Source organism: Bubalus kerabau, chromosome 4 (genome assembly GCF_029407905.1).
Source record: "Bubalus kerabau isolate K-KA32 ecotype Philippines breed swamp buffalo chromosome 4, PCC_UOA_SB_1v2, whole genome shotgun sequence".
NCBI classification, from domain to species: Eukaryota; Metazoa; Chordata; class Mammalia; order Artiodactyla; family Bovidae; genus Bubalus; species Bubalus kerabau.
In genome coordinates, this window is record NC_073627.1 from 130,866,744 (window position 1) to 130,889,526 (window position 22,783).

Here is a 22,783-nt window from a genome sequence, read left to right on the forward strand (position 1 = left end):
AGCAACAGGGTCTTTTCTAATGAGTCAACTCTTCGCATGAGGTGGCCAAAGTACTGGAGTTTCAGCTTCAGCATCATTCCTTCCAAAGAAATCCCAGGGCTGATCTCCTTCAGAATGGACTGGTTGGATCTCCTTGCAGTCCAAGGGACTCTCAAGAGTCTTCTCCAACACCACAGTTCAAAAGCATCCATTCTTCAGTGCTCAGCCTTCTTCACAGTCCAACTCTCACATCCATACATGACCACTGGAAAAACCATAGCCTTAACTAGACGGACCTTTGTTGGCAAAGTAATGTCTCTGCTTTTGAATATGCTATCTAGGTTGGTCATAACTTTCCTTCCAAGGAGTAAGTGTCTTTTAATTTCATGGCTGCAGTCACCATCTGCAGTGATCTTGGAGCCCCCCAAAATAAAGTCTGACACTGTTTCCACTGTTTCCCCATCTATTTCCCATGAAGTTGTGGGACCGGATGCCATGATCTTTGTTTTCTGAATGTTGAGCTTTAAGTCAACTTTTTCACTCTCCACTTTCACTTTCATCAAGAGGCTTTTGAGTTCCTCTTTACTTTCTGCCGTAAGGGTGGTGTCATCTGCATATCTGAGGTTATTGATATTTCTCCCGGCAATCTTGATTCCAGCTTTTGTTTCTTCCAGTCCAGCGTTTCTCATGATGTACTCTGCCTATAAGTTAAATAAGCAGGGTGACAATATACAGCCTTGACGAACTCCTTTTCCTATTTGGAACCAGTCTGTTGTTCCATGTCCAGTTCTAACTTTTGCTTCCTGATCTGCATACAAATTTCTCAAGAGGCAGATCAGGTGGTCTGGTATTCCCATCTCTTGAAGAATTTAGTAATACAATAATATAGGATCCTTGAAATACGCTAAGAGTATAGATCTTAAGTATTCTCACTACAAAAAAATTATCACTGTGTGAGGTGTTAGGTTATTGTGGTAACCATTTCACAAGGTATACATAAATCAAAACATCACACTGTATACCATATATATACATACATATATATAAAATGTTTGTTTTTTTAATTAATTTTTTAATTGGAGGCTAATTACTTTACAATATTGTAGTGGTTTTTGCCATACATTGACATGAATCAGCCATGGGTGTACATGTGTCTCCCATCCTGAACCCCCTCCCAACTCCCTCCCCCATAGTGTTTATTTGTTAATTACACTTTAGTAAAACTGGAAAAAAATGTGTCTAGGACTTGAAAATTCCTTTTAATTTTGAAGTTTATCTTTCTTTAGATAAGAACACTCTTTGTTCTTTATTTAGTTTTTATGACGACTTCGTTTATTCCTTTCTCTCCTTCTAGAACTTGCATCACTTGCCAGTTATCTGTCGTCCAAGTGTCATGTATTTTCCTTCATGGTTTTCATCTTTCTGAATTTGTTGCTCTGTTGTGAGATATTTCTTGTACAGGATACTAAATCTGTTTTTAGAACCAACTATCTTTTCTTTCAGTTTATGTATGAAAAGTTTTGATGAGAAAGCTATATTTTTAGACCCAGAAAGTGTTTTTTTATTCTCTAATTGAATCTCCTTAAGAGTTCTTACAGGGCTTCCCTGGTGATTCAGACAGTAAAGAATCTGCCTGCAATGTAGGAGACCCAGGTTCCATCCCTGGGTTGGGAGGATCCCCTGGAAAAGGAAATGGCTACCCACTCCATTATTCTTGTCTGGAGAAATCCATGGACAGAGGAGCCTGGCGAGCTATAATCCATGGGGTTGCAGAGTTGGACACGACTGAGTGACTAACACTTTCACTTTTTCACTGGGTTCTTATAGTTTTTAAATTTTCACACTCGATTCTGTTAGTGTCCTGCTCCAGGGGGGCCCCTGCTCTTCGTGCTCTTATTTGCCTACTTTTTTCTGGTTATTGAGTGCTGGTTAAAATATTTATTCTTTTCTTTAGCCTGCTCATGATTTCGTTGGATCAATCATTGGGTAAAATCGCTGGAATCTCTCTCCTGCTGGCAAGGCCTAGGTGGTTCTGTCTCATTAAGTGATAGGGAACAAAACAGCAGGGTTATGCTCTTCTCCTGAGCAGAGGGAGGGAGCTTCTGAGCAAACCTCTCCCTAGGACCTAGGACCAACCCTCTGCCCCAGGGACCAAAATCACCCTGCTTCCTGCTCCCCTGCAGTTCCTTTAAGGCATGAGGCTCTGCTGGCCTTCTCAGGGCCACACATGCTGGGCCCTCCAGGCCACAGGCTGTCCTCTACCTGTGAGTGGCGGTCTCAAGTGCCCCCTCCAGCTCCTCCCACCTTGCTGCCTGCTGCTGCTTTTCTCCAGAAAGGGAGTCAGAGCCTCTTCTCCAGTTTCTTAACCTCCACAGATGCTCAGACTCAGTATATACTGTATTTTAGGGTTTTAAAAAGTCATTAAAGTTTCCAGCATTGACTGAAAGGAAAAAAGGAGGAGTGAAAGAAAGCTCTGAAAATACCGCTTGGACAGGGAAGACCACACATGCTGTGTATTTATGCATGAATGCATGCATGTGTATCTGTAGCAGCTACAGGGCGATATCTAAGCCATACAAGGACCTGCTGTGACCCCAACTTGTCCCAGCCCTCCCAACACCTGAAGCCACTTGTTCTTGATGGGCTCAGTTTCTTCAGGTCTTGAGAGCAATATTTCAATGAGGCAGCCGTTGAGCCTATGTTCAGGAGTTCAGGGGCTTAATTGTGTCCTGCTTCTGAGAACCTGACTTCTGCTCTGATCCTGGCATCAAGTCCATGCCTTCTTCAGTCCCTCCAAAGCCCAGCCTTGTTTCACTTGCCCCTGTGCGTATCATTCATGGTTCAATCAGAGAAGCAGAACCACTAGCACAATGTATGAGATGCAGAGTTAATTATAGGGTTTTGACCCTACGTAAACATGGGAACTGGTCTGGCTAAGTGAGGCTGTTACTTCTGCATCTGGGGCTGGAGCCTCAAGTCAGCAGAGCAGGCAGTTGGGAATGAATGATGGCAAGGAGATAGGGGATCAAGGATAAATTGGAGCCTGCAGGAATGGGCTAGAGTTTGAGCGATGGGCTGGAGTCTACTTGGTGTCTCACTTCCTTTGAGACTCCAATTTTGAAGTCAGGAATGGCTTATAGGAAAAGTTTTGCTTTTCCTTGTGGAGCACAACCCTCAGCTGGCCCAGGGAATCAGGGAGTAAAATGGGCAGGACTAACAGGGGTGGAGGATCTGGGTGCTGTCCCATGCCACCCCAGTGAGCCAGCAACAAGGTGGAAAGCAACAAGGTGGGTGAGACCTTGTGCCCTGCACTTCTGAGCATAAGAAAGAGTGTGGCAGCTGCTTCCCTTCCACCTTCCAGATCTCATGTAAAAGGTTCCTGTGACCAGAGGTAACCTGGATCTACAGAGGAGGGAATTCTAGGAAACACAGTTCCAGTTCAGTTAAATGGACATTATAAACCTCTATTCATGACGCTGCAGCTCAGGCACTCACCCAGGGCCACGGGCTGCCCAGTGGCCTTGCAGCTCACCTGCAGCTCCTCACCTGGCCCTGTGCCTGCCCACATATTAGTGGAAGCCTCTTCCCCAAGAGCTCCGGGGACTCCCAGCTTGGCCCTCCCCAGCCAGGGCTTGTGAAGCTCTCTCTCCTGGCTCTGGGAAACCAGACTGGATTCTAGTTGGAAGTCAGAGGAATTTATGGACAATTCCTGGTGGTATCTGAGTCTCATGGAGCGAGGCTTTCCTTCTCTGTTCCGGATTCATGGGCAGCTCTAGGAAGCTTAAGCCATGTGTAAGGAGCCTCTCCGAGGTACAGTGGAGCTCAAGGCCCAGGAACCCTTATCTCAGAGACTGGGTGCAGCACTGACTTGGCCCAGGAAGGCCTCATTCCCTCTCAGCCCCATCCCAGAAGGGGAATACAGATCATTCCTGGGGTTTCCAGGATGCTGGGCATGACATAGGGCTTAGTCTAAAGACTTCATGGCTTTTACAGGGACCCTGAAGCCTGAAGAGTGACAGGAACTAGCCCAGGAAACAGAATAGCATTAAGAACATGTGGAAGCAGACACCTGGCTTCATGTTGGGGCCTGGCCTCTCCCTAGGGTGTGTGGCCTGGCCTCTCCCTAGGCCATGTGGCCTTGGGCACATCACATAACCCCTCTACCCTTCATATCCTCATACCTAAAATGGGAGAAAACGATAGCGCCTGCTTCATTGGACTGTTACATAGATTAATTGACACCTTGCTAAGTGCCCAGCACTGAATAAGCGCTTAATAAAATACACAAAATACGTGGACAGTTTCCCCACAGCCAGAGTCCTCCAGCCCAAGGATGCAGGGCGTGTGGAACTTTCTTCAGTCCCAGGTGAATCTTCATCTCAGCCGCCTCTGCTGGCTTTTGGTCACCTCCCTGTAATACCTGCATCATTTTGCCTTGCACTTGAGTTGGGTGCTGGTTTGTCTGTCTTCTTATCAATCAGGGATCTCAACCAGAGTTCCAGGGTCTGGGTTTCCTTCATCTCTCCCCAGGACACAGTCTGGCACAAACCAGGCCTTCAGAAGAGCTCTGAGTGAATGGACATCTTCGAGTTCCAGAGTTTCTGATTTGGAGGGACTGGAAGGTTGTCTAACCCAATTCCCTACCTGATTTCAAGAATTCCTGTTCAGATAATTTGGTGTGTACTCTTTCAGTCTCTGCCTGCATACTTCCCGTCCTGGGAGACTCACTGTTGCTCAGGGCAGCCCATTCTGTTTTTAAAAACAGCTCTATTTTTAGAACTTTCTAATTTTGTTCAATACAGTTAATTTTCCCACTGTTTACATCAAATTTTGTTTGGAGACTGAAGAAATGTGCAGGGAAAGAGCTGGTAAATAAGGATTGCTCCTAGTTTTATGGCTGAGGTTACAAAACAATAAAAAGGGTGACAGAGCACACAGTAGAGCTTTTATAAGCTTTGCTCAACTAGGAAGATCCTAGGGAATGTCTATACATTTCTGCCTCCAGAGTTTCCTCAATAATCCTTACATGGTTGTTATTTACAAATCCAGACAGGAGTTTGTAGAGGGCTCAGAGGCAGCAGTTTATAAGAGAGTTTGAAGACAGAAGTTTATAGAGAACATGAGTGTTTGTTTGCATGCTAATCTTCTAAAAGTTGTTTTTCTGCTCCACAATTTTGGGAGTGGAGTTGACCAGGTTCTGAGGGTATATTGAGAGCTCCAGTAAGAGAGGGGTTGGACTTTCATCTCCAGGACAGGGCAGCTGCTTCTGGAGGGGATGCTAGGATTTGAGGCCAGATCCTTCCCAGCCCCTCCATAGGGACGCTCTCTAGAGTTTGGCCAGAACATCAGCCCCCAAGGATTAATCTGAAATCCCCTCAATCATTCTGAATGCCGGCTCTATGGAAGAACTGCCATCTGGGCACTCACAACTGGATAGGGGCTGGACAAAGACAAAGTGGTGAGGACTCCAGTACCAGCCAGAAAGTTTTTAGACCTCCCTGTGGCCACGCAGTCTGCAGCAGGTTAAGGCTTCCCAGAGAACTTCAGAGAATGCTTGCACTAAACCCTGCACCTCGAGCAAGCAGGAAGGATTCTGGGGGCACAGTATGGCGTGGCTCAAAGAACACCAGAAGGGGAGGTCAGCCCCCTGAGGGCGGACATCTGTTTGCTGCTAACTCAATTTTTTTAGTGAAAAGTGAAGACATTAGATGTCCCCAGCAGAGCTTCAGATCTTTCCCTACCCACATCAACTGTTATTAGGTCTTTGACTCTGTGTGTGTGTGTTCAATGCTCAGTAGCGTCCAACTCTTTATGACCCCATGGACTGCAACCCACCAGGCTCCTCTGTCCATGGGATTCTCCAGGCAAGAATATTGGAATGGGTAGCCATTCCCTTCTCCAGGGAATTTTCTCAACCCAGAGATAGAACCTGGGTCTCCTGCATTGAAGGTGGATTGTTTACCATCTGAGCCACCAGGGAAGACCCCCTCTCCGACTCTAACAATATGTGATTATGGGGTCAGCTTTAGGGCAGCAAAACATCTGTTGGGGGAGGTGAATATTTAGATGGCAAATATGGCTTTTATGTGGAAGAAGTCTCAATACAAATGCACTTTATAAAAGGAGATGAAGAATAGGGGCTCAGACTGTCTCTGGGATAGCTATCTTTTGTCAGTTTATTAAAGTCAGATTTATTGCTGACTCCCCGACCAAAAACAGAGCTGTTAGCAGTCTATAACGTGGAGCAGAAATATGAGTTTTCAGTGAATCTGAGAAAAAATATAAAGAGAAGAAACCTTAATGACCTGTCACTTGGAATAAATCTTAGTGGTCACATAAACCAGGATGACAGGAATTTATATTGTTCCTCAGCACTTGAATGACTAATGTGGTCCGAGTGGTGAGACAAGGAAATTATTTCTAACAAGCCAGCACCTGTTTGCACACTCTTGGAACTGCTTTGACAAAGTCCTGAATGTCACCTTAACACCCCTCAGTCATGCTGTTGGTGGGCAGTAACCTTCCCACACAGCTTGAGACAGAGGTGGCATTTCAGCTCTGTCCTAGCAGTTCTGGAAGGTTCTTGGTCAGAGGAGTAGTGGTGAAATGCTAGAGAAAAATCACTGGAGAAGCACTGACCTAGGCAGGGCAGGGGCAGTTGAAAAAGGCCTCAGAGGATCTCGGGGTGCAGGTACATCTGAACCATTCCTAATCCCACCCCACGCTGGGAATCTGGATTCTGCAGCATCAGAATGACAAAGTTAGAGCTGGGAGAGAGTCCTCAGAGATCGGGTAGTTCCATTGCTCAGAGAAGCAGATTTAAGTTTACAGGATGGAAACAACTGATTCAAAGTCACAGAGCAAAAAAAAAAAAAAAAAAGTCACAGAGCAAGAGTGTCAGATGCAGAATGAAAGCTCAGATTTTCGGACTCCTGGGCATCATCACATAGCCTCTGTTAGTGGACAACAGTCCTTTCTTATTTGGGCCTGAAAGTGTTAGTCATTCAGTTGTGTATGACTCTTTGTAACCACATGGATTACAGCCTGCCAGGCTCCTCTGTCCATGGGATTTCCCAGGCAAGAATACTGGAGTGGGTTGGCATTTCCTTCTCCAGGGGATCTTCCCGACCCATGGATTGAACCCAGGTCTTCTGCATCACAGGCAGATTCTTTACCATCTGAGCCACCAGCTGCTGCTGCTGCTAAGTCACTTCAGTTGTGTCCGACTCTGTGTGACCCCATAGAAGGCAGCCCACCAGGCTCCCCCGTCCCTGGGATTTTTCCAGGCAAGAACACTGGAGTGGGTTGCCATTTCCTTCTCCAATGCATGAAAGTGAAAAGTGAAAGTGAAGTCGCTCAGTCATGTCCAACTCTTCGAGACCCCAAGGACTGCAGCCCACCAGGCTCCTCCGTCCATGGAATTTTCCAGGCAAGAGTACTGGAATGGGGTGCCATCGACTTCTCCGCTGAGCCACCAGGGAAGCCCTTATTTGAGCCTGAACGAGTGTAAACCTGCATGCCACTGATATCTACTTGATGCCCCATGTTCAGTTCTGGGAATGTAATTGCCCAACCAAACAGTCCTACTAAGATATTCCCCATGTAAATCATTACTGACCCTAAAAATCCCTCTCTCACAGATACAGTGTGTTCCCTTCTATACCATGTTTTCACATCCTTCCTCTATGTGATCCTACAGACTGAAAAGGCAGACAGAATGGCTGCTTTCATTCTAATTGTACAGATAAGAAACTGAGGTTCCTAAATTAAGGCTAATAAGGCTACACCTCCGTTATCTCAAAGGATCAAGAATCTGAGGAATCAATGAAATCCTGAACAGACTGTAACAAAGTGCTGTTAATGGGTCAAATTAACAGCATTGCCAGGTGTTATGAAGAATGCACAAGATTCCCAGCTCTGACCCTGTTCCTGGAGAAACTGCAGTCTACTGTGGAACCAAAGGCCATCAAACCCCTGACCTCCTCTGGCCCGGGATTCCAGAGATCACACAACCAGTTCCTGGGGGTTCTGGTTAATTAAATTGAAGTTGGTTTTTTTTCCCTCCTAAAAACAGTTCATCTAAAACTTAATCCTTTAAAGAGGAGTTCTATGTCTGTTCTTTTTTGTCATTAAATTTTTAAAAACTATTTTAAAACCTGTTCATCTTAGAGCACTTCGGGCTAAATTTTATGCTTCTATTCATTTATCAAATTCACAGCATTTTATGAAGGTGGTATTTCTTATCTATGCAGGTGTCTTTTCTATTAAGAGGACTAAAACTACCCTTTCCTCAAAATGATATGTATCTAGCAATAAATACTTGCATTAAAAACATGAATTGCAGTCAATTGTTATGCACAGACACACCCAATCCTGTCTCTGTAATTACAGATGATATGTACCAATGTTGGGTACTCTTTATCTTGTGCTTCATAATCGGCTATTAACTTACGAACTAAAATATGGAGCTGATGACCCAGAATAAGCTGCTGCAGATTTGATTTATTGTGATCTAAGAATGGGCATTAAAGGTTATCCAGGTAACAGAGAGAGAACACAGGGGGATGCTGGCAGAACCTGGAGGGGAAGAGGCCTTTGAACTCTGGCAAATATGGCATATGTATGGAAGGGTTGACAGGAGTCAATCTGGGGCCTGGCATTTGAGCCCATTTAGATCCTAGTCTAAGTAGCTAGGTAGCTCTTGCGACTCCATGGACTGTAGCCCTCCAGGCTTCTCTGTCCATGGGATTTTCCAGGCAAGAACACTAGAGTGGGTTGCCATTTCCTCCTCCAGGGGATCTTCCCGACCTGGGGATCAAACCTGGGTCTCCTGCATAGAAGGCCAATTCTTTACCAACTGAGCTATGAGGGAAGCCTATCGAGATCCTAAAAGGCTTTAAAAATGATTACTCCCGCGGTCATTTCTTTCAGTCATTTCACCAATTAGCACATACTTATGGAGCACCCACTGTGTGCCAGGCAGTACACTTGATTCTGGGAATACAACTGTGGGCCTAAACACCCATGCTCCCTGACTTCATGGAGCCTATTCCCTAGTGAGGAAGACACATCTTAAGTCACAATCTCACATTTGTGTCATTTCCTTTTTCTCTGTATTAACAGAACCTTAAAACAGTTTGGGATGGCAATATGCTGAACTAACCAAATGACATTTCCCAGCCTCCCTTGCAGCTGAGGATAGTCATGTGACATGTTCTGCTCACTGAAATGTAAGTGGAAGTGTGTTGGGTATTTCAGGAAAGTTTTGCTTTTCTGATGTAGGTGCTATCCCTTCTATCTTGCTGCTGCTGCTTATTCTTTTTATTTTTTCCCTTTCTTCCTAGAACATGAATGTGAGGCTAGAAGTGAGCACCATCTTACAGCTAGCTAGGAGGTGGCCATACAGATTTAAGTGAGAAAAAAGAAATTAGCTCCTTCTCTTTGGTTAAACATACAATAACTGTGTCTCTCTACACTGATCAACCCATCTGTGTCTTGGACGCGAGATTATGAGGCCAGAATTCTCTTAACGGGTGACAGGAGCATAAAAGGGTGATTCTAGCAGTGGTCTACAGCCAGGACTCCAGAATTAAGTCTCCAAGGGGTGGCAGATAGTAAGGTCTAGTCTCCTGTGTTTCAAGGGCTCCCCCAAAGCAGACAGCATGTTGGAATGGGCTGTAAATATTCTTCGCATCATCCATCTGATCACACTGTGAGATGGGGGAACTGCATTTGCATGCCTGCTTCACAGGGCTGTCATGGAGGAATTAGAGATGGCGGCATGTGGGTGGAAATCTGTAAAAGCTTAGGAACTGCACTGAAGGTCAATTAACTTTCTTTTAATACCAGGCAGTCTGAAATCAGAGGTAGCAAGGAAGGAGATACATGTAATGAAAGCCTAAGGAAGAGGTGGATTTTGAACTGGCCCCTGAAGGATGGCGCTGACCATGATGGATAGATAGATACAAGAGGCTGAGTACACAGGAAGCTACAGAGCTGGGGGGCCAGGACGGCAAAGGCTGAGAACCAGTGTAGAAAAGAGGCAAGCCGGGACTCAGGTACTTTCATATGTTAAGGAATGGAATGGAAATCAGATCACTGCTCAGGGTAAATGATCACATATAAGTATTAAATAAGGTATAAGGTAGGCTGTGTGTGTGTGTGTGTGTCTATGTTCATGTCAAGTGTGATGAGAGGGGAGAGGGAGGCACAAGGTGGAGTTTTCTCCAGCAATCAACTAAGCTGAAGGGATGTGGAGCTTAGTTGATTGTGGCTGAATTTCTGGAAGCAGTATTTCCAAGGTCTGGGTGCCCAGGGCTTGAACGCGCTCTGCAGCACAGGCTTAGGAGAAACACAGGCCCAGGGCAGCCTCCTGCTTGCTTCCCAGAGCCGCCCACCGACTTTTAACATGCACACACGGTTAAGTTCTTTCCACACGGCCTGGCAGGGCCATGGAGAGATCACTCCCGGGTAATGAGACAATTAGCTCCTTGCATTCTTCCTGCAGGAACAAATCCGGGCCCCCAAGGCATCTGTCCCCTCCTGTTCTTCCAGCTGGCCTCCTTGCCACGTGCACACCCTGCCCGGAACCGGGCCCAGCTGCTTGCCGCTCGCCTGCCCACTTCCGTTTCCAGGAAGGGTTCCGGAGGCTGGCGGAGCAGGGGGCGGAGTGATTGATGACAGCGCGCGTGCCCCTGAACTCCTCGTCAAAGTTCTTCTACAGGGTTGGCAGCCCTGTGCTGAAAGCTGCTCTGTAGCTGAGGCGGCATATGGACTGCTGACAGAGCAGCTGCTGGGGAAGAAGACGCTGAAAGGAAGCCTCTAGGGATAAACAGAGAAACCCATGGCACCACGTGGCACCCAAGGCAGAATTCTCATCCCCTTCACGGTAAGGAAACTGGTTTGGGATAGCTGTGCTAAATCTCATACTCCTAAAGTGATCATCGTCATATTAACATTGGTTCCGCCCGTACTGTGTACCAGCCAGTTCTGTAAACTACTTTGGGTGCATTATTTCAACTTCTCCTTCAGACAGCCAAAATAACTGTTATTAATCCCATTTCCTTTTTTTTTTTTTTTTAACAGATGGAAAAAATCAAGGCTAGAAAGTTTAAGGATATTGTGCTTGTCAGATAGTGACTCAGGTTTAACTCCAAGCCTTTAATCCTAAACAGGATAGAGGTTTTCTCTTGCAAGCATTTTGAGATTAACATTGGTAATTAAGATGTACTGGTGGTGTAATTTGCAAAGCAACAGGGCACTTATTTTCTCCGTTGGACCTCTAGAGTTGTAGGGGCAGGTTATAGTCACCTCTGAGCCCCAGGCTCTAGAACAGGGTATGGCACAGAGGTATACAGTGAATGAGATGAATAATGTATCAATCAACCCTGGGGGGAGCTGCTTTCACGTCAGTGTTGCAGGTAGAAAGACAGGCTCCTCAGGGAGTCTTGCCTAGGACCTCATAGTAAACTTGGCAGAGAGGAGATTTGAACTCTGATCTTCAGATCACAGGTCCGGAGCTTTCTTTGCTCTACCTGGAGTGTGTCAGGTTAAATGGGGAGAGGGGTTGGCTGGGTGAAGGGGGATGGAGGATAGTGAATGAGAAAGAACATACATCTATGAGTGTGAATTATTTCAGAGTCAGTTGCCGATATCTTAATAAATCCCTGGTCTCTCGAGCCTGGAGAATATTGTTTCAAGAGCATCTAGTTTTAGTAAAAAGATGTTAAAAATTTTTCTTCTTGTTGTCGGAGGCCTGTCTGCAACCCAATCCCCGGGGAGCCGTGGGTCAGTCTGTGTCCCTTATGTCTGTCAAATGCCATTTCCCCCAGTTGCCTCATTTGGGGATCTGGACCTTCCAGACATGTATACAGAAACCAAGAGCCCATTCATCACGTTGAAAGCTGATAGCTGACAGAGATTTCAATCCCATCTTGAAGTTAGAAACTTGGAGAGAAGCGAAGTGGACTACTTTTCCCAGACTCCTGAGAGAAAAGTTCCCGCTTATCAAAGGCAGTGCCATAAGCTGCATGAACAGCGCTGCTGGACAGCTCCACTTTGGGCTGTGGCGAGTTGTGGCTGGCTGTTGTCATGAAGATGAGAACAGAAGCCTGCCGCATCTGGATTGCAAACACTTTTAGGGGTTCACTTTCCAGCCTCTGGGAGGCACAGGGGTATCGTGAGTGGGTGCTTGGACACAGAGATTGAGGAACCAGACTGCCTTCTTGGTTGATCCCTTCCTTTCCTTTCCATCCTCACCCCCAGCTCCTCCCTCCTCAACCTCACCAAGTCTTCGACCTCTGGGTATTTGCCTAAGCACATCCTTCCTTCCTGCCTGTTAAACTTTTATTTATACATAGAAGCCTAGCTCAAGTCACACCCCTTGCACTCTCCCTGGCTGAACTGGTTACTTTCTGCTCAAGGTTCCCACAGTATTTTGCATCTTCTTTGGCTTCTCATATTCTATGGCCTTTGTTTGCTTTAAGAGTCTGTTTCCCACACTAGGCAGAGAAGGAAGTAGTCAGCTCAATTCCCCTCCAGAGGTCCAAGGACCTGGTAGATTCTGATGCTTGGTTGCTGCTGCCTTTTGAATGAACAATAAGTTGTGACGTCTAAGCTTTTGGCAACCTCAGGTTGATTTTCTTTTGTATTATGCATTTGGTACACACTCCCAAGGAAGCTTGGATAGACCAGTGGGGAGCAACTTGGAGGACTAGTGAGATGCTGAGACTCCTGAAATTTTGCCCAATGCATGTTTCTATCAAAAAAGTAGCCTGTACCCAGAAAAAATATCTCCCCAGGCCAAACCTGGGTCTTAGAGAGAGAAAGGGCTTGCTGAAGACAGTAGACCTCAGTCCCAAAGACTTGTACAAGGCCTTTTGGTGCCAAGATCACTCCCTCCTCAACCCTTCCAAGCCCTGTAAATGTTGGTATCTTCCCCAGCATCCAGATCAGACCAGAGGGATCTGTGCCAGTAGTTTCAGCTTTCCTGTCATTCCACGCACCAGCCCTCAATCTAGAGTGAGTCACCCACCCTCAGGTTCTTTCACTCGAGGATAACAAAGATGCTGACTGCATAGGATGAGTGTGAGGATGAAATGAGATATTATTTATCATCCACTTGAATGTTTAGAGTTTTTTAATGCCATAAAAGTAACAGAATAAAGTGTCCTAAAACTTAATTGTAAGCTTGATGATTTTTCTTTTCATATATGCATACACTCAGGTAACTTCCACCCAGGTCAAGATTTAGAGCTAACTGAGATTTTAAAAGCTGACATAGCTTATCGACTGTAAAGTGCTGAAGAAATGTTGGTTTTGAATTATTACCAGGAGGTGGAGCCTCTTTCCCATTGAATTCCTCTCCGTTCTCAAGTTCTAGGTTTCTAGAAATTGTTAGCATCAGTTGCAACCACCCTAGCAATTTGTTGCCAGAGCCAGGACTCCAGAGCCATAGCTATGTGGAGTGGCCATGGAGACACAGCCCACACAGACCCATGGCTCTCAGGACCACTGCTCAGGACATGTAGCCCCTGTACCCACCCGCTTAGGCACCAGCTGTTCTCACAGAAGGTGGCCAGTGACAACACAGCTGTTGTGTAGTTTCAATTCAAGACAACTTGACTAAAAAGATATGCCCTGTATGCTAGGACCTGGGCAGAAAAGGATAGAGGGAGCTTCCTAGACTGGGCGCTCTACCGACTGTGGGGCTGTGCACATTAGCATGTACATACCTGTGAAGTGAGGCCCACAGTGTCCCCTTATCTCCCATGGGACTCTCTTCCTGAGGCTTCCCAGACCTCTCTCTAGTGCTGACCCCTCCTTTGGACTTGAGTCAGCATCTCTGCTTTGTCTGCTAGGTGTTTCCACCTAGCTGCTCCGTGGCCCTTTAAGTGCAGGTAACTCATCTTACCTCCTACACCTGGCTTCTTCTTCCTGGCTTTCCTCCTTCATTCTGGCATCACTAATCCCAAGTAGTCCAATCAGAGCCATGTCCCAGGTCCAGTTTTGCCTTGCCACTATTGTTCTGGTCCTTCTCCACTGCCATCGCTGTGTTACCTCTGGAAACCCTCATTCTGCTGGAAACCTTGGAGCTGGCTCTGCGCCAAAAATGGGATCTGCTGCCCCATCCCTGGCCATTCCACGACCTAGAAAGATGCCTCTGCTCTAGAAGCACTCCTCGAGCCCTTCCGTTGCGTGCTATCCACTCATCTGCCCATTGGCCGCTGCCACTCTTTATCTGAACCTCTTTCAGTCTCCTGGCCTTCTGGTTCCTAGAGTGGAGTTGGCCCTGATGTTGGTGGACGAACAGATGAGTGCTGAGTTCATGACGAGACAGCATGTTGTTGTTGTTTAGTCACTAAGTTGGGTCCGACTCTTTTCGACCCCATGGACTGTGGCCCACCAGGCTCCTCTATTCATGGGCATTCCCAGGCAAGGGTACCAGAGTGGGTTGCCATTTCCTTCCTCAGGGGGATTTCCTGACCCAGGGATTGAACCCACGTCTCCTACATTGGCAGGTAGATTCTTTACCACTGAGCCACCAGGGAAGCATGAGACAGCATAAGTAAAGGCAAAGCTGCTGAGCCATTAATCATACTTTCAGAGACCCCAGCCTTTTTTTTTTTTTAAAGGGCCAGGATATGCTAATTCAAGTGGGGACTTTGAGAGTCTTCCTTCATCTTCTCCATCTTTGACCCTCACATTAATAGAAAAGGGCAGGTGTCTGACACCTCGCCATCCTCAGTGCTTGAAAATGCTGAATCTGGAGAAACTTTGTCATAATTACCTACCCACTTGAAAGTACAAACTCTGTAATTTGCCTTTAAGTGATCTTAAATTAATATAAATAATGAAGTATGCTCAGAATACTCAAGTACTGGTACATCCAATTGAACACAATTAAAATTAAGATGGATTTATTAGTATTGTGACTATTATTGATTAAAATGGTAATGATAAATAAGGAGAAATGTTAAGTACAACAGGGAATCGGTAATATTTCTTCAAAGTAATCATTTTGCTGTGACTACCCAATTATTAGTATATTTAATGTGTTATTCAGTGCAATTAATTATCCACTTTGCTTCTGGGAAGGCACTAGGAAAAAATTACTTTCTGCCTGGAGTGGTGGTTGCTCAGGAGAGAGGCTGGGAAAAACTGCTGCTTGCTGGGGCCTCTGTGATGAAGACCTTGCTCTTGGGAATGTGACTCCAGCAGCTCCGATAGAAGTGTCGAGAGCCCTTGGGGAAGATGAAGGGACCAAGAGACCAGGTTCTTGGCCTTACAGTCAGGTGCTTTTGTAGCCCTGGGAGGTGAGGGTGAGCAGCCAGGAGAGGGAAATCAGAAACCTGCCTTGATTCTGGACTGGGCCACCTAGTTGTGGGACCTGAGTTCCAGAGGTTCATTCCTCTCATCTGCAAAATGGTTAAGGATACAGCCTGCTGGCAAAGACCTGTATGTGAAAGGGATCTATCAGAGACAGATGTGTGGGGCCTTGGTAACCACTTGTCGGAGACAAGAGAGTCCCCAGGCTCAGTCTGACTTGTGGATTTGCTTCTGGTTCCTGTAAACCACCTCTGGGAGTTACCCCTCCCCCCACCCCCAGCCTGTCGTAGGTCCCCGATGCCTTAATGCTGGTGAATGTGGAGGGTTACACGCCTGCCCTCTAGCCACTTCACTCTGTATCCCCTGACCCAGGTTAGACTGTCCATGATCCTCCTTTCCCCTCCTTGCTGGGAAGAATATAGATGGGTGAGATGATAAAAATCGTTGGGCACTTTTACAGAGCTCATGATCATTCACCTTCTTTCTTTCTTTTTGTTATGTGGCATGTGGGGTCTTACTTCCTTGACCAGGGATCAAATCCGTGCCCCCTGCACTGGAAACATGGAGTCTTAACCACTGGGCCACCAGGGAAGTCCCTTTTTATTTTCTTATCTGTCTGTACAACCATCCTACTAAGTCCCTTTTTATTTTCTTATCTGTCTGTACAACCAAACTACTAAGTAAAGGAGGTTTTATTAACCCCATTTAAAAAACGAGTACCCAAGGTTCTAAAGAGGGGAAGTGATTTGCTCAAGGATATAGAGCTAAGTGGAAATCTGGGGTCTTGAACTTGAATCATCCGACACTGAGAACTGTGTTATCCCAGCCTGTTCCGCTTTCCCACATTATTGTCACATTTCCTTATCTCTGAGTCTTTTGGCTCCCAACCCTCCTCAATGCCAAAGATTCACTGTAGCTTGTTTCACAAAGCTAATTGCTAGTTTTAACATACAGGTTTTGTTTTATGAGCTCCAAATTGCCCAAATTAGATTTTATTAAGTTCACATGTATGATTCTCCTTGTTTTTATTAAAAATAAGTTCACTCATTTGTCATTTACAAGGGAGTTTGAAATTAGGATCGTTTTGTATCCACGGAAACACAGGGAAAATCTTATATGTGATCAGACTTTTCCCCACAGAACGGGGAAAAAAAAAGGCAGCTGGTAATTAGGTGCATAATCCATAGACAAGCTTCTAGAGCACGGGGGGCCTACTCTTCTGCTTTGTGGGTGACAGTTATGACAAGTCTTTCCAGCATGACTCTGTGGTGGGGAGGGGTGGTAGGATCAAGGGATGTGAGAAGCTGGTACAGTCCCAGCTCTCCCCTTCACTCATTCTTTGGCTTTAAGAATGACATGCCTCTTGTTTGGGGCCTTGGTTTCCCCATCTGTAATATGGGGATGTCAAAGAAGTTAGGCTTAGAAGAAACTTTTTATCCCTTGTCTCAATTCTTATCCCTGGCAGAGAATGGCCATAATGCTGTGATTGGAAAGATTTAAAAATGTATCTTTATTAACTAACTCAGCAGGCAGCTACTAACTGAGCAACTAGTAAGTACCAGGGACTCTTCTAGGTATTGGGGATAGTTGAACACATCAGGAGAGACTTCTGTTCTCAGGGAATTGTAGCAGTAACAGCAACAAAAACAGACAACTAAATACATCACATTGAAAAGATGATGATATTACAAAAGATAAATCAGAGACAGTGATGCTATTTTAGACTGGGGTGTGGAGCGGGTCAGCTAAAGCCTCTGTGAGGAGGTGGTATTTGAGCTGAGACCTCAGTGACAAAATGGGTCCAGGCATGAGGCCATCTGGTTGTGGCAGATGTGCAGATTGCAAGATAGGATGGGAAGTCAGGGTGTCCAAGGAACAGAGACAAAGCCAGTATATTAGGAGAGGTGGAGATGGGCTCAGAGGGGTAGACTGTGCCTAGAGGGTGATTGATTAGTTATGTCTGCATTGGAATGATGGGGAAGAGTGTTACTAATGTATGCCTCCTACTTACAATTTCTGGACTAAATGGTCCCAGCAAAGATATTTCAGTATCCCACTGGCAAGAGCCCCTTCCTGGTACAGGGGTGGGGCTCCACTTGGGTGGATGCAGGGAGGCTCTTATGAGGAAGCGGGGGTGACATTTGAACTGGGCTTTGATGGATGCTAATTTCCATACCAAGGGGTGACATGCCCCTCTCCGTGGCATCCAGTTTTGTCCTGCAGTGTCTGGGATATACCTCTTTAGTAACTTAGATAAGACACCCTGGTTTGGGTAAGGAGGACTGTCTGTGGAGGCAGAGAACCTGGGCCCAAGGCCATGCTCTGCTGTTCTTTAAGCATGTGACTTAGCTCGTTACTTCATTTTTTCTGAGCCCATAGTCTCCTCATCTTTAAAACAGGACAGTAATAAAATTTACCTCTCAGAGTTCTGTAAGAACTTAATAATAAATTAGCTAATAGGGTCTTATAATATGTGATATCAGCATTTCAGGGGCTTCCGTGGTGGCTTAATGGTAAAGAATCTGCCAATGCAGGAGGTGCTGGTTTGATCCCTAGGTCAGGAAGATCCCCTGGAGGAGGGCATGGCAACCCACTCCATTATTCTTGCCTGGGAAATTCCATGGACAGAGGAGGCTGGCAGGCTACAGTCCATGGGGTCATAAAATTTGGACAGGACTGAGCGACTAAACAACAATAATCAGCATTTTAGTATTTATAACATATTAGTTAAAACACACAATAAAATATTATAACTTTAAAAATATATATCATATAGATTTTATATTATATATATTATATAAAATATACATTATATAATTATAAAATATATTATACTATTTTAAAATATAGTATTTTTAAATTGTTTTTATTATTAGGACAACTTCTGACACTCATCTCTCAAAAGAATTGGAACGTTTTTTCTTGAGTATAAATTGTCACAGCTTTATGGAAAGTAATTAGCAGAATGTAGCATGCTATGTCCTAAGAAATTGCTTGTTTCTTTTTGCCCAGAAATTCTACTTAGAATTTAACAAAAGAAATAAGTGGACTTCTTTTTCTGGCCAAGATGGAGTAGCTTGAAGTAGCCTAATTCTTGTGCTAAGAAGTAGAGATGCTGAACAAAATACAAAAGAAATGGAGATGAATCAACTATTGCAAGAAGCAAAAACATGGATGAATCTCACAAACAAAATGTCAGGCAAAAAGAACCAGATGCAAGATCTGTACAATTTTATATTTGAATAATACAAATCACACACACACACACATATCACAATATACATGTGTGTGTCATTTGTATTATTCAAATATACATACATGTACATATAAGATACACGTGAGTATATATTTATATTTGAATATTACATATATATCGGTAAGACATATGTGAGTATATATAATTCAACCTATTGAAGGTTTGGATAATGTTACCCTGGGAGGAGGTGTACAACAGGAGGCTACAACAGGAACTGAGGTTCTGGTAATATTGTTTCTTGATCAGGGTGGTGGTTCTATGGAGTGTCGACTTGATAAAAAGTCATTAAACTGTACATTTTTGAATTGTGTACTTTTAAATTTACTGTGACTTAAAAAGTTTACCTAAATAAAAAAGTGAAGAATTTGGCTTATGGATAAAGGTGTGAAAATAAAGAGGCTTATCATGTATAATAGTAAAAAATAAAAATAATTTAACCATCTAAACATGGGAAATACTTAAATAAAATGTAGTAATGATACTCTTTAAACTGATATTTTGAAAGAATTTCTAACCATGTGGGAGAATTTTAGTATTACCATGTGAATTGAGTATTGCTCCATGAACCTGTGTGCAGAATCTGAGACTGGGTTATGATGGCTGTCACCTTGGCCTTGGAGGATGGAGGTGGCATGAGTGCCCTGCTGCTCAGTCTCTGCTTTTCCCATCTTCAGGGAAAGGTAAACACATCTCATTTCCTAACCTTGCTCCTCTTTATTCTCCTTTCTAAAAGCACCCTAATCCTTTCACTACTCTTCAGATCTCCCTCATCTTGGGAACCCCACTCGGAGTCCTGTCCTTCCCTCCAAAGTCCCTTGCCCTCCTCGACCTGAACTCTCTGGTCTGGATAGCTCCCCAGAGACTCCCACCCAGCACTCCTCTCCAGTTCCCATGGTCAGTCCAGATGAAAGTCTTGGGAAAGAAGAGAAATGTTTTCCTGCTTGCCCCATAGTTTACAAAACTGCTCCTCCCTGCAAAGTTGTAAGTGCTACATGTTATTATTCAGAGTTGTGTTTGCCACTTTCTCCATGTTCTGTCTGTCACCAGTTGGCCGCCTACTCTACCCCAGGCCAGTCATACTGGATTTAGGATGGCTGCCGCCTTAATTACATGAAGATCTGGGAGAGGCTTTGCTTTCACCACGTGCAAGAGGATGACTACGTTCCTGTTCAAGCCACCTTCCTCCTCACTCCTTCTTAGAGCCTTGGAGTGGGGTGAGGGAACATTTTCCACATATTCCACAATGAGTTTTCATTACTTTTATCATCAGAAAAATATTAAATAATGCTCTTTTTCTCTATGAGTGCTCTAGATTTATGTTCTTAAATGTTAATGTGTGATGCCTGCAAGTCACTTAGGGAGCTTGTTAAAACATAGGTTGTGATTCATTAGGTCTGGGGTTTGCCCTGGCATTCTGCATTTCTAACCCACTTCTAAGTGATGCTGATGCTGCTGGTCCGTGCCACACTTTAAAGACTGAAGTGACAGAGGGTAGCTGGAGAGGAGGTGCAGGCTGTGACCTGTCTCCTTGCTCTTCACTGCCCCCAGGCCCCTGTGTTTCACAAATCTTCACATTTTGCTGAATATTTAGTATAACGATGAGTAAGTATGAAGTCTCCCTAGAAGGCTGGAGTCTACATATATACCTGGGCTAACCAAAGCACTTTGGAGGTTAGTTCTTTAGAGAACAGGTTCTCAGATTTGAGCTGCCTTACTCCTCAAGCAGATATAATAAGTTGAACTCATGGAAAGGGCCTTATAGTCAAGAGTCCATGACTTCAGCCCCAGCTATGCCAGTGACTCAGTTTCCTCAAGAGTTTAGTATAAGTTGTTGGTAAAGATAATGGTTTTCATGATCCTGTGATCCTAGGAAGTACTATAATAGTATTCATGTCCTTCAATCCAATACTTTCCCTTCTGGAATTTAAGAGCAAGTAAATCATTCAATAGAAGATAAAGATGTCCAAAGATGCTCAAAGAAGTTAGGGAGCACTCAGGTACCAAGTCCTTACTGGAGGCTGGAGGGCAGCCTCCTGGATGTGAGCATCAGAGGAGGTGGCTAAGAAACCAAGAGTATCCTGATTATTACAAGTCTCAACTAGCTTTCATTTTCCAGTTGTATTACAAACCAAAAGTCCTTATAATGTCTTCTTGGAAAGATGAATAGGAAGATATTGAACTACATAGGGAATTATTTGTTTTATTATTAGAAATTTCTGAATCAAGCAGTGCTAGAGTGGAAAGGACACTTAAGGCCTCTGGTTCCATCTGCTTATATCAGAGCCCTGTAGAGTCTTGGAAATGTGGTGAGAAGACAGCCGCCCAAGTTCAGAGGGGACCAGAACTTTTGTGATGTACCCTGGAGTCTCCCAGAGAGATGGCTGTGGTTATCTGATCTCCAGAGAAACACTTCCAATGACAGGGGGTGACTCCCTGGCAATCTTTTTACCACTAGGTGGGTCTGATTGTTTAGGAATTCTCTCAAGTGAGTGGAAATGCTAACTCCCTGTGGCCTTCACCCCCTGACCCAAAGCTCTAAAGTAGGTGTTTTCAAACTTTCCTCCTGACAAGTATCTCCTGGGAAGCTTATTTAAAATTCATCCCAACTTTAATCCATATAAAGCATATTCCTAGGTTGTGAATGCTCATCGTTGCTAATTATTAGAGAAATACAAATCAAAATTGTATTGAGGGACCATCTCACATTGGTCAGAGTGGCCGTTATTAAACACTCTACAAATAATAAATTCTGGAAAGGCTGTGGAGAAAAGGGAACCATCCTACACTGTTGGTAGGAACGTAAGTTGGTGCAGCCACTATGGAAAACAGTATGGCGCTTCCTCAAAAACTAAACATAGAGTTGCCATGTGATCTAGCAATCCTACTCCTGGGCATATATCCAGACAAGACTATAATTTGAAAAGATTCATGTACTTCAGTGTTCATAGCACACTATTTGCAAGAGCCAGACATGGTAGCAACCTAAATGTCCATCGATGAATGAATGGATAAAGAGGATGGAGGATATACACTCAATGGAGCATTACTCAACCATAAAAAAGAATGAAATCTTGCCATTTGCAGCAACATGGATGGACCTAGAAATTATCATACTAAGTCAAGTAAGTCAGAAGAGAAAGACAAATACAGTGTCATAGCACTTATATGGGGAATCTAGAACATGACAAAAATGAACACATCTATAATACAGAAACAGACTCACAGACACAGAGATACAGATACTTACAGATACAGACCCGTGGCTGCCAAGGGCAGGGGAGGAGGGAAGGACTGGGAACTGGGGTTAGCAGACACAGACTGTTATACGGAGGATGGATGAACAACAAGATCCTACTGTATAGCACAGGGAACTGCATTCAGTATCCTGTGATAAACCATAGTGGAAAAGAATATGAAAAAGAATAAATATATAAACATATATCTTCTGAATCACTTTCCTGTACAGAAGAAATTAATACAACATTGTAAATCAACTATACTTCAATTTTAAAAATTAATTTCTTTGATACAGAGGAAAATTCACTACTGAAAGTGGCAGATATAGACTGACTTCTTTATTTAATATTTATCATATGAGCTGGCAGGTAATATATATTTTTTCATCTGAACTTAAAATATGAGATGTGTATCTATACATTTCTTCTAAAAGTTTTAAAATATCCCCATCCCTGTGATTGTGAGGAAGATCAGTGAGGCTGTTTTAAAACAGATAAAACTGAACTAGAGATTGAGAAAGAAGATATTAAAATACAAAAAATAGCCTACTAATATAGGTGTGATTAATAGTAGCAAAATTGAAGTTAATGTCCAATATTGAGGTTAGTGGATTAACTTTAATTTTTAACGTTTATCAAAACCTAGGAAGAACTATATTTTAGAGCAAGTAAATCATTCAACAGAAGATAAAGAAGCTCAAAGAAGCATTATTTGTAGTTTCAGTAAAATTATGAATAGATTCAAGGCCAACAATAGAATGTTAAGTAAATTGAGATATAACCATGAATTAAATATTCAGTTCAGTTCAGTTCAGTCGCTCAGTTGTGTCCAACTCTTTGTGACCCCATGAACCACAGCGCGCCAGGCTTCCCTGTCCATCACCAACTCCCGGAGTCCACCGAAACCCATGTCCATTGAGTCGGCAATGCCATCCAACCATCTCATCCTTTGTCGTCCCTTTCTCCTCCTGCCCTCAATCTTTCC

At 44.2% G+C, this 22,783-nt stretch overlaps 1 long non-coding RNA gene across 2 annotated transcripts in view; it reads left to right on the forward strand.

Moving 5' to 3' along the window:
- The first annotated feature begins 10,730 nt into the window (after positions 1-10,730).
- LOC129651620 (uncharacterized) overlaps positions 10,731-22,783 on the forward strand; it is a 39,467-nt gene continuing 27,414 nt past the window's right edge. For both annotated transcript variants that reach the window (XR_008714247.1, XR_008714249.1), the window contains exon 1: positions 10,731-10,867. This is a non-coding gene — a long non-coding RNA (uncharacterized LOC129651620). The remainder of the gene's footprint in view (positions 10,868-22,783) is intronic.